We start from the raw sequence: 13,961 nt of genomic DNA on the forward strand, positions 1-13,961 counted from the left end.
TTATCATCGTCCCTCGCTTATCATCACCCACTGGCACCAACAGTTGCTCTAGCAACCTCTCACTTAATATCATCTTATAATGTAACAAGTAAGTTTTAGTTTTAACAATATAATACCACTATTGCAGGCAAAACACAGAGAAATGAAGGTTGGAGCTTGCACCACGGCGAACACTTCCAAATACCATAACTATAACTTCTAAATGCTAAGCATTTGCTAGGGCATTGCTTTGCTAAGCATTGCTAAGCTGAACACCCTATAGGCCAGCCAGGTTGGTCGGTCGGTCTTGAAACACCCAGCTTAGCGCGGTTTAAGTTTCAGCAGCTGTTTCTTCTACCCGCCTCTGCTCTAATTTACTCATCACCATCGCTCTTCTCAAACACTCCTCGAACGTAATCCCCTGTCCTTGCAGTGAAATAAGGCCACCCATCGCTGGGCCTGCTCCTGAGGTCTTTCAACACTGAGTTGAACTTTCTCGCTAGCACCCAGACGCCGGTGATTTGCGCGTGCTAGGTAAACCATAGCATATCTCTTTTTCTTATCCTGCGATTAGCTGCAGTCATCCAGTATGAACAGTGTCGACTCCCCTTTAAATTTCATATGGTAAGCTTTCAACCAGTCCCTGCGGGACGTGTTCCCGGATCGACTCTGTGTACGTCCGGTCCGTCATCACCCAAGGTCTTTCCGTACGTTTTATTCATGCTCTCAGAGTAGGGCACATGATAACGATGTTGTCAAGACACATCCCTGTAGTACCCTCCAAATCATATCCAACACGAAACGGTCTTCCCAATAACCAGTCTGCCCACACACTATGTGGCGAAAGTGTGGGTTGTGGGCAAATCAGCAGGCAGTGGCCTGCACCAATTAGATGGCTTGCCGCTATCAATAGATGGCTTCTGCACGAATCTCCCATTGTCTATATTAAGTTGCGCCATCCATAATAACGCACAGATATAATTTCCAACTTGCCAGCGGGTTGAGCCTTCTTGGTAATCTGGATAGTTATCCCTCGCTGCCGCTGTCTATGGCTATCGCGACGGGCGGTGGGGTAGCCTAGTGGTTAAAGCGTTGGCTAGATGCGCCGAAGACCCGGGTTCGAATCCCCACATGGGTACAATGTGTGAATCCCATTTCTGGTGTCCCCGCCGTGATGTTGCTGCAATATTGCTAAAAGCCGGGCGATAAAACCAAACTCAGTCAGTCAGTCTATGCGCGCGACCGCTACTGTGTGTAGTTTATCATCATCCGTGGATCGCATGTCCAACCATAGCTGCATTTGGTGGTCATCAGGTATTCACCGATCTGCACGGAGGATAGGTCCAGGTCCTTGGTTATGTATGGGTGTTGTTTGATGGCCGGTTTCTCATCCCACTGCTGGTATGCCCTCATACCATGACTGAACAGCTGGTTGGGCAAAAAGCCCTCTATGGTCACTTCCACCTTTTCAATCTCGGGTTAAAACACTTCGCTGTCCCTTTGGAACGGCTCGTAATCCTCCACGGGGACCGACCAGGATGCCTTTCATCGATCGCTACCGCACGCGTTCAGGTTGATATTCCACACAGTGTCGCTCTTATCACGCATACGACCGATCTATGCCTCAGTATACAATCGTACAGGATGGCCACCTTCCCGAATACTGGCTTCAAACCCTACCGGGCTAGCTCTGGGCTAGTGACCATGTCGAACCCAGAGAGATGTTGTCTATGACGTAACTGGCCTCATCACCGTTCGGGCGACGCTACTTTGCTGTAGTCATTAAACGTTAGCTCAGTATTCAAGCCTATCACCAAGCGAAGCCTGGTAAAAGCGGCAGCGTGTCCCGTGGACAACTCAAGTCGAAGTCGGCACGCAGAACCTGTTCTACACGCTTGAGCCGATGGCCTTTCACCGTCCGATATCTTGTCTAACTGCTCTTAGCGAAGCCATACCCCGCGCGAACCGAAGTCAATTTGCTGATACCTTTGGTACACGCCATTGACGCTCTTCCTCGCTTTCCAGAGGTCCCCGTGAAAGCAGTGAAACACGCCGCTGTCATCCATGCTCAACACCTCATTACACGCTGATCTTGATGGTGGTTTTCTTTGATGATGGCTATTCGACCTACGTTCTACACTAGCTCACGTTTGTCGTTGGTGGAGGTCAACGTGGAGGTTGAACGCTAGTCGAACCGCGTGCCTGGTGCAATGAGGTCATTCTCGCCAAGGTTGGGGAATCTAACCAGCAGTGTTTGGTTTTGGTCTATCTTGCTGGGATTGTTGGTGATGGTCACTGACTGGCACACGGCTCTGGACGACTGGAGGCTCTCTTGATCTTCTGAAAGGATCTAGTTTTCTACCATACATTGTTATATAAATGAAATATATAAGTTTTAATACTAAATAATGGCTGAATACATACCTATGGATGACATGTGGGATGATAGTGCCCAGGCATCTCGAGGATGAAACCTCATTCAAGCAAGGCAACGAACCTCGTGAAGCAGGCTGTCAACGGGTTTTAATTTTGATGGTTTATAGGAGATAAAAAATTACGAGAGCCATGGGGGCGAGACTATTCCAAGTTTTTGTTGATGGCAATGGCACGCCAAAGTGACAAGTAATGTCAGGACACAGTGACACGTAATGTCAGGACACAGTTTCACGTAATGTGCCAACACAGTGGCAAGTAATGTGACGACACAGTGACATCGTAATGTCAGCTCACAGCGCAAATAATGAGGAGGACACAGTGACTGTACAAAGTGACACGTAATGTCATGACACAGTGACAAGTACTTTCAGTACACATTGACTCGTAATTTCAGGACACAGTGGCAACGTAATGTCAGGACACACAGTAACACGTAATATCAGGTCAAAGTGACAAGTAATGTCAGGACACAGTGACACGTAATGTCAGGTCAAAGTGACAAGTCATGTCAGGACACAGTGACACGTAATGTCAAGACACAGTTTTCACGTAATGTGCCAACACAGTGGCAAGTAATGTGACGCGACTTACAGTGACAAGTAATGTCAGCTCACAGCCGCAAATGTGGAGGACACAGTGACTGTACACAGTGACACGTAATAATCAGGACACAGTGACACGTAATGTTAGTGCACATGACACGTAATGTCAGGACACATTGACACGTAATGTCAGTACACAGTGACAAGTAATGTCACCGACGGAGTGGTACGTAATATCAGTACACAGTGACACTTAAAGTCAGTTCACAGTGACACGTGTAATGTCAGGACACAGTGACAAGTAATGTCAGATCACAGTGACACGTAATTTTAGAACACAGTGACTCGCAATGTCAGAACACAGTGACATCGTAATGTCAGGACACAGTGAGACGTACTCTCAGGTCACAGTGAAACGTAATGGCAGGAGAAAGTGACACGTAATGTGAGGTCACAGTGGCAAGTAATGTCTCGAGACACGGATCGAATGTCATGGCACATTGACACGAATGTCAAGGCAAAGTGACAAGCAATGTGAGGGCACAGTGACGTAATGTCGGAACACAGTGAAAACGTGAATGTCAGGACACAGTCACACGTAATTTCAGGACACATTGACATGTAATGTCAGGACAAAGTGACACGTAATGCTAAGCTGACATGACACGTAATATTACGACACAGTGACAAATAATGTCAGCACACAGTGACAAGTGATGTCAGGATATAGTGAGACGTAAAGTCAGTGCGCAGTAGGACGTGAATGTCAGGACACAGTGACACGCAATGTCAGTACAAAGAAACACATAATTTAAAGACACAGTGACACGTAATGTCAGTGCACAGTGACACATAATTTAAGGACTCCAGTGACACGTAATGTCAGTGCACAGTGACAAAGTAATGTCAGTACAGTGACATGCGTAATGTCACGACACAGTGACACGTAATGCCAGGACACAGTGACACGTAATGTCAGAACACAGTGACAAGTAATGTCAGGACACAGTGACACGTAATGTCAGTACAAAGTGACACGTATTGTCATGACACAGTGACAAATACTTTCAGTACACATTGACACGTAATTTCAGGACACAGTAACACCTAATATCAGGTCAAAGTGACAAGTAATGTTAGGACACAGTGACACGTAAGGTCAGGTCAAAGTGACAAGTAATGTCACGACACAGTGACACGTAATGTCAAGACACAGTTTCACGTAATGTGCCAACACTGTGGCAAGTAATATGACGACACAGTGACACGTAATGTCAGCCTCACAGCGGCAAGTAATGTGAGGACACAGTGACTGTACAAAGTGACACGTAATGTCATGACACAGTGACAAGTACTTTCAGTACACATTGACTCGTAATTTCAGGACACAGTGGCACGTAATGTCAGGACACAGTAACTCGTAATATCAGGTCAAAGTGACAAGTAATGTCAGGACACAGTGACACGTAATGTCAGGTCAAAGTGACAAGTAATGTCAGGACACAGTGACACGTAATGTCAGGACACAGTTTCACGTAATGTACCAACACAGTGGCAAGTAATGTGACGACACAGTGACACGTAATGTCAGCTCCACAGCGGCAAGTAATGTGGAGGACACAGTGACTGTACAAAGTGACACGTAATGTCATGACACAGTGACAAGTACTTTCAGTACACATTGACTCGTAATTTCAGGACACAGTGGCACGTAATGTCAGGACACAGTAACACGTAATATCAGGTCAAAGTGACAAGTAATGTCAGGACACAGTGACACGTAATGTCAGGTCAAAGTGACAAGTAATGTCAGGACACAGTGACACGTAATGTCAGGACACAGTTTCACGTAATGTACCAACACAGTGGCAAGTAATGTGACGACACAGTGACACGTAATGTCAGCTCACAGCGGCAAGTAATGTGAGGACACAGTGACTGTACAAAGTGAAACGTAATGTCATGACACAGTGACAAGTACTTTCAGTACACATTGACTCGTAATTTCAGGACACAGTGGCACGTAATGTCAGGACACAGTAACACGTAATATCAGGTCAAAGTGACAAGTAATGTCAGGACACAGTGACACGTAATGTCAAGTCAAAGTGACAAGTAATGTCAGGGCACAGTGACACGTTATGTCAGGACACAGTGACACGTAATGTGCCAACACAGTGGCAAGTAATGTGACGACACAGTGACAAGTAATGTCAGCTCACAGCGGCAAGTAATGTGAGGACACAGTGACTGGTAACACAGTGACACGTAATGTCAGGACAGAGTGACACGTAATGTTAGTGCACAGCGACACGTAATGTCAGGACACATTGACACGTAATGTCAGTACACAGTGACAAGTAATGTCACGACGGAGTGGTACGTAATGTCAGTGCACAGTGACACTTAATGTCAGGGCTCAGTGAGACGTAATGTTAGTGCACAGTTATTCGTAATGTCAGGACAGAGTGGCACGTAATGTCAGGACTTAGTGACATTTAATGTCAGGACTAAATGACACGTAAAGTTAGTGCACAGTGACACGTAATGTCAGAACACAGTGACACTTAATGTCAGTGCAGAGTTACACGTAATGTCAGGACGCAGTGACAATTAATGACAGTGCAGAGTTAAACCTATCGTCAGGACACACTGACAAGTAATGTCAGTGCACAGTGACACGTAATGTCAGGAGAAAGTGACACGTAATGTCAGGATACAGTGACAAGTAATGTCAGTGCAGAGTGACACGTAATATCGGCACACAGTGAGAAAAGAAATGTCAGTGCACAGTGACACGTAATGTCAGGCCACAGTCCGATCGTATTGTCAGGTCACAGTGACACGTAATGTCATATCACAGTGACAAGTACTGTCACGTCACCGTGGCAATTAATGTCTTCGAGATACGCAATGTCATGGGAAAGTGACAAAACAATGTGGGCACAGAGACAAGCAATGTCAGAACACAGTGACAAGTAATGTCCAGAACACAGTGACACACGTAATGTTAGGACACAGTGACAAATCATGTCAGGAAACAGTTTGACGTAATGTCAAGACACAGTGACAAATAATGTCAAGCCGCAGTGACAAGTAATGCCAGGACACAGTGACAAGTAATTTCAGGACACAGTGACACGTAATGTCAGGACTTAGTGACATGTACGGTCAGTCACCAAGCCTTGCCGTCATAACATAAACACACGGTGTCTTTAACTGGTGACCAGTAATATAATTGACTTCCATTACAAACGTATCATCGGAATAAAACGTTTTATCTCCCCTGATGAATGAAGAAAAACTCCCCCCTGCTCAAAATTAGAATTGTAAATCAAGATGAAAACACAAGAAAATGAAATTATTCACTATTTAGTGCAATCATACTTTAACGATAACAATGACGGAGCATCCAATTCTTTCAAGACCTTCACTCAGTGTGACAGTAACGGGTATGGCCACCACAAGCCGTGCGTCGAGCACAGCTACACATCTTCGTCTCATCCATAAGATGACCTTCCTCATGGATGCTTGAGGTATCTGACTCCATATTTGTTGTAAAGCGAGTTCCAGCTCATGGATGTTATTCGGTTGAGCCCCAACGGAAAGTCCTGGAGACAGCATTACCTTCTCCACGTCGACGCCAGATTCTGATCCTTCCATCCGCATGCCTGAGACGATATCTGGACTCGTCAGTACAGAGAACACCTTCTCCACGTCGACGCCAGATTCTGATCCTTCCATCCGCATGCCTGAGACGATATCTGGACTCGTCAGTATAGAGAACACCTTCTCCACGTCGACGCCAGATTCTGATCCTTCCATCCGCATGCCTGAGACGATATCTGGACTCGTCAGTACAGAGAACACCTTCTCAATGTCTCAGCATGAACCCCGTTATGCCCTGAGCCACAGTACACGTTGTTGTCGGTGTCTCTGGGTCGGTATCGAATCAATAGTATCGACGCAGTCCTGACTGACGTCATCGCCATTGTACCTTCTGAGGACTGATGATGACCTTTCGTCCACGGCTGTTCTGGACGCTGGTTTCAACTGTTCCCTCGTCCTCGTGTTGTGTCAGGTTGTCGTAGGTGCTGCGATAACCTTACGATTGTTTATTTTAATTGTGACTATTAAACCTTCTGATTTCTTCACCTGTAGACAAACCGGTCTCAAGAAACCAAGCACCTCTTCCCATCTCAGCTGATAAACGTGGCATAATGTAAAGTCAGCAATTCAGTGCTGTGGAACATTAGGGTGTGAATCTGGTAAACAGCTGAATGATCTGTCAGTGTGTTGTGGACCGCCACGTTTCACGCATTTTCACGCGATCTTCAGGTGAAAATGGTGTATCACGTGATCACACAGGGATGCACGTGCTTCTCGGTGCGCATCATGTTTTTCCGTCACTCACATTACTTCAAGCACAGCTCCTGATCAAAATATTACTTTTCATTCATGATTTGTTTGATTGGCATTTTAGAAATTGAGGGATAATAGAAAAGTATAATACGTTATGGATAACAACAAACACATAAAGAAGTTGCAACTGTTCTAAACTATATTTTGTAAAATATGCCACATACCGTTTCAAGGTACTGTTTACACATGACCTGATGTATTGTAAAACAAATTTGCAATGTTGAAAAGATTATTGTCATGAGTTCAATAAATGATGAAATTCGGTGAAAATTGGCGAATTCTTTAACAAAACTAACACCAAACGCAGCTATATATACAACGCATAGTGAGTGCTTTAAGTGAATCTAAACTTTTGATGGGTAGTATACATATGGCGAGTACCTTCATTGACACTTCTAGGCAATATGTGATGACAAATAGCCTAGATGGTGATATATATCCATGTTTGATCAGGTGTTCAGCCACTATGCATGAAAGAAACTGACACATGTAGGAATTAAAGCAGAGTTGAGTTGTAGGAAACTTGCGGGGCCATGTAACGACAGTAAAACTTGTGTGTTGTGGAGTTAACTCCTGTGTTATTTCCTACACACATCTATAACTTGACAACAGAGGAGGGTACCAGGATACCAGGGTTCCAGGGTTCCAGGATACCAGAATACCAGGATACCAGAATACCAGGGTACCAGAATACCAGGGTACCAGAATACCAGGGTTCCAGGATGCAAGGAATCATCATGGCAGATGTTGGACTTACTGACGTGTCGGATTCACCTGTGAAAAGACCTGCCAAGGTATTTATAATGCGGTAGAAGGTATCTAACGTTTTGGTTTGCTTGTTGTTTAACTCTATATTCGAGATATATGGCGGCGGTCTGTAAGTCATCGAGTCTGGACCAGACAATCCAGTGATCAACCCCAAGCATCGAACTACGCAAGTGGGATACGATGATTTGTGTCAACCAAGTCAGCGAGCCTGGCCAGAAGATCACGTTAGTCGCCTCTTACTACAAGTATGTGTTGCTGAAGAGCAATTCTAACCCGGATCTTCACGAACGGGATGGTATCTGAACAGAAGGGCCAACAATTTGGGGCACTAAACAGTAACTTATTTTTATCAATATAGTACCGACTCGCACTTGTTATTCATTCTCTCCGCGGGGAAACAAAACGTAGAAATCGTGTGGTTCTGGCTTAGCATCCAGCCATGAGGTAGTACCGTACATGTAGGTAGTGGTGTTGGGTGAGTGGATAGGGGGGACTGAGGTGAGACGGTGCATTGCCTGTTTACTGTTCACTTAGTCTATCTCTGTCCATGCGTTGACTGTTTACTGCTCACTTAGTCTATCTCTGTCCATGCGGTGACTGTTTACTGCTCACTTAGTCTATCTCTGTCCATGCGGTGACTGTTTTAATCTGTGGCTGACGTGGTTTGTTTCTGACGGTGTGTTGTCTTTTATTCACCGTTGTATTTGTTTTTATCTGTATTGCCTGGGCAGCTGGGGAACGCACAACTACGTCTTTCGAAAGAATTCCAAAATAGGGAAACTGTCTGAAAAAACTATTGTTAGATATATATTTAACTTTATTCTTCCTGTTTTTTTCTGTTGAGGATATTTTTAACTCGAGTGCACTTCCGTTGCAAGACGTGTCACTATCCCTGCAGATCCCACTTATACACATTCACCTGCTGTTAATTAACTTCATGATTTCACTGCCGTCCTATACCTGTGTTATACACCAAAGCCTTGTACCTTTATCAGCTTCTAGACGATTACATGCTAATCTCGTCAAAACACGCCAAGTCACGTACGAAAAAAACGAAGTCATGAGTTGTTTCTTAACATGACGTCAATTTTAGCGATTATGTGACAATACCTATATTCTACATATCATGACTGTGAGCAGTGCGAGGACTGTTACGCCCTCACTCATGCTTCATAAAGGGGAGGAGCTACACGAGACTTTCCCCTAAAGAATGTGACCTCTGACCTGTTGGTGACGATGCTAGCGGACACTTCCTTCGGAGGCCACCATCCTGCTTTCCTTGATGCCTCGCGCAGGTATATATAGCGGATTGTCCTTCTGCTACTGCAAACAGTCTGTGAATGACTCGCCAGGATGTTACCCAGGCCCTGTCTGCTGCTGGTGGTGGTGGTTGTGTCACGCCACGTCGGTACGTCAGATATATATCTATTTACATCGATACTTGTGTTTTTATTTACATCGATACATGTGCTTTTATGTTATTTTAAGTCGGTATTTTTTCATTATTCTGTTCTAAAACGTTTAATGATCTTACTTAAGGATGTTCCCGTGTCGGCGATGTCTTCCGTATTTTAGAACATCAGACCGTTTTACTTTCTTAATATGGCGAATTTAGCTTTACACATGCATTGTATGATGAAGAGTTTGTGCGTGTTCTGTCACACGAGAAATAATACAGGCGTTGATAATGCAGGCATAATTTTCAGATCAAATATGACACGTATTTATTTGCATGAGCATTTGTTCTAAACAGGAACATATGTTTGGTAGCTGCTAGAATATACCTTGACAGCACAGACCCATAAATATGGTGAATATTTCGTCTTGGATTATGTATGGTTTAGTTGGCACCAAAGGTTCGCAAACAAAATTCACAGCAAGAAATTGTTGGAGGTACACCACCTGAAATATCCGACAATGTAAATAGCAGTTACAACAAGATTAACGCGCTTTACCAATTCCTGTAGACCAAGGAGGATACTTGCTAAATCTCATCCGTTTGATCGAACATGGCTGCTCTTTTACACAAGGCATAGAGAATCTAAGTGTCTTCAGTTCTTGTACATGTTCAAAACGTGTTCTCATATTGGAAAAACATCAAAACAGTGCACGTGTTGAACATGTTCATTTGACACAGATAAAGTGTGCACGTGTTACAGGGCTTAGTTATTGATACATACGTGTTTAAGGCATTATAAATAACTGGGAAATACAACAGATAACATGTATACAGTTATAGCATTGTTAATGATATGATGTTACAAGTGTGCATGTTACAGGGCCTAGTTATTGATACATACGTGTTTAAGGCATTATAAATAACTGGGAAATACAACAGATAACATGTATACAGTTATAGCATTGTTAATGATATGATGTTACAAGTGTGCACGTGTTACAGGGCCTAGTTATTGCTACATACGTGTTTAAGGCATTATAAATAACTGGGAAATACAACAGATAACATGTACACAGTTATAGCATTGTCAATGATATGATGTTATACGTCACCTGGGGTATATGTGCTTGTATTAACATCACCTGGGGTATATGTGTTTGTTTATACGTCCCGCGGTTGTATTTACACTGTGAGACTCGGATTGTCGTAGTATAGCATGTACCGCGGTACCCATAAAATCCCCTGTAATACCGGTGTAACAGGCCAGAGTATACCCCTGTCCCAGACTATACCCAGGGTTAAACTGGGCTAGAACAGACTATACCCCAGGTATAATCTGGACTCCCCTAGATTATACCCCGGGGTATATTCTGAACTAGGCAATAGTATACCCTCCTAGCTGTCCGAGATTATACCCTGCAGAATACCCCTGCAGGATACTACGATGATTTTATTGTACTTCTCACACAATTAAACACTGGTTACTACATTGAAATGGTCCGATATTTTTCCAGATGCAAAACATAATCAGTGTACAACAAGTAGCCCTTGTCATACCGGTACAACATGTACCCCTTGTCATACCGGTACAACATGTACCCCTTGTCATACCTGTACAACATGTAGCCCTTGTCATACCGGTACAACATGTACCCCTTGTCATACCGGTACAACATGTACCCCTTGTCATACCGGTACAACATGTAGCCCTTGTCATACCGGTACAACATGTACCCCTTGTCATACCGGTACAACATGTACCAATTTGTCATACCGGTACAACATGTACCTTGTCATACCGGTACAACATGTACCCCTTGTCATACCGGTACAACATGTAGCCCTTTGTCATACCGGTACAACATGTACCCTTGTCATACCGGTACAACATGTACCCTTTGTCATACCGGTACAACATGTACCCCCTTGTCATACCGGTACAACATGTACCCCTTTGTCATACCGGTACAACATGTGTACCCCTTGTCATACCGGTACAACATGTACCCCTTGTCATACCGGTACAACATGTACCCCTTGTCATACCGGTACAACATGTACCCCTTGTCATACCGGTACAACATGTACCCCTTGTCATACCGGTACAACATGTATCCCTTGTCATACCGGTACAACATGTACCCCTTGTCATACCGGTACAACATGTACCCCTTGTCATACCGGTACAACATGTACCCCTTGTCATACCGGTACAACATGTACCCCTTGTCATACCGGTACAACATGTACCCCCTTGTCATACCGGTACAACATGTACCCCTTGTCATACCGGTACAACATGTACCCCTTGTCATACCGGTACAACATGTACCCCTTGTCATACCGGTACAACATGTAGCCCTTGTCATACCGGTACAACATGTACCCCTTGTCATACCGGTACAACATGTACCCCTTGTCATACCGGTACAACATGTACCCCTTGTCATACCGGTACAACATGTACCCCTTGTCATACCGGTACAACATGTACCCCTTGTCATACCGGTACAACATGTAGCCCTTGTCATACCGGTACAACATGTACCCCTTGTCATACCGGTACAACATGTACCCCTTTGTCATACCGGTACAACATGTACCCCTTTGTCATACCGGTACAACATGTACCCTTGTCATACCATACCGGTACAACATGTACCTTTGTCATACCGGTACAACATGTACCCCTTGTCATACCGGTACAACATGTACCCCTTGTCATACCGGTACAACATGTACCCCTTGTCATACCGGTACAACATGTAGCCCTTGTCATACCTGGTACAACATGTACCCCTTTGTCATACCGGTACAACATGTACCCTTTGTCATACCGGTACAACATGTACCCCTTTGTCATACCGGTACAACATGTACCCCTTGTCATACCGGTAACAACATGTAGCCCCTTTGTCATACCTGGTATGCCAACATGTACCCCTTTGTACCTGTACAACATGTAGCCCTTGTTGGCACCGGTTTGTCATATTACGAACGTGTAGCCCTTGTCATACCTGTACAAATGTAGCCCTTGTCATACCGGTACAACATGTACCCCTTGTCATACCGGTACAACATGTACCCCTTGTCATACCGGTACAACATGTACCCCTTGTCATACCGGTACAACATGTAGCCCTTGTCATACCGGTACAACATGTAGCCCTTGTCATACCGGTACAACATGTAGCCCTTGTCATACCTGTGCAACTTGTACCCCTTGTCATACCGGTACAACATGTACGCCTTGTCATACCGGTACAACACGTACCCCTTGTCATACCGGTACAACATGTACCCCTTGTCATACCTGTACAACATATACCCCTTGTCAGACCGGTACAACATGTATCACATTTAGTTTGACAACTGATGATATACACAAGACTTCATCTTGACTTGCAACCTTTGGGGTACAGGAAACCGCATAGATCAATTCTAAGCATCCCAGCAAGTAATGAGAGTCGGAGTAGAGTATTGGAGTGGTGTACAGTATGTTCAGATAATTACCGTAGAGTATTGGAGTGGTGTACAGTATGTTCAGATAATAACTGTAGAGTATTGGAGTGGTGTACTGTTGGTTTAGATAATTACTGCAGGGTCTAGAATAAGTCAGTTAGTATGTTCACAGTAGCCACGACTGGTGGCTGAAGTAACAGACACCCATAACCTACTGTTGATGCGCTGCAGCAAGCTGTCAGTATTTGTGTGCGTCTTTCATGACGTGGGACGTTTGTTTCTATGTGTATATTCTCTACATTGGTGCGTCGCGTATAACATTGCATGCATACCAGCTAGCTACTGTCGTCAATAAGCCCAACACCTGCCTATTCAGCAATACAAATACGTTATACATATACACCCTCCACATGCATGTTGTGTGATACCATGTCAGGTATACTGAGTCAAAAAAGAAACTTCACATTCTTTCTTCAGGGCACTTTAAAAGAACAAGAGATGGTAAGATGGTTAAATTGTTATTATTTCATTGCTGACATCTGTGTGATGTACTCGATACACTGACAGTGCCATAATCAGTTCCATTAGGCTACACCGCCGTTCCAAAACATGGGTATACAGAATGTCAAGTCACAAGAATAAAAATGCGAAATTTCTCAGTTCAATATCGTGTATGCCCCCCCGCGCATTCACCACTGCCAAACACCGTCTCCTCATCGACTGCCTGATGCTTGTGAACACGTGGTTGGGGATTCTGCGCCATTGCTCTTGCAAGTTCCTGCAAATTCTGAGGTTGGTTCCTAAGACCACGAAGCCTTCTCCCAAGTGCATCCCAAACGTGCTCTATTGGAATAAGGTCAGGGGATCTTGATGGCCAGTCCATGACGTTGATTCCAGCGTTTTAAAGGAAATTTCGTGTCAACATCGCGGATATCGGCCGAGCATTATCATGC

The sequence above is a fragment of the Haliotis rubra genome, unplaced genomic scaffold (assembly GCF_003918875.1).
Source record: "Haliotis rubra isolate DU_JTF1 unplaced genomic scaffold, ASM391887v1 Scf2011, whole genome shotgun sequence".
Lineage (NCBI taxonomy): Eukaryota > Metazoa > Mollusca > Gastropoda > Lepetellida > Haliotidae > Haliotis > Haliotis rubra.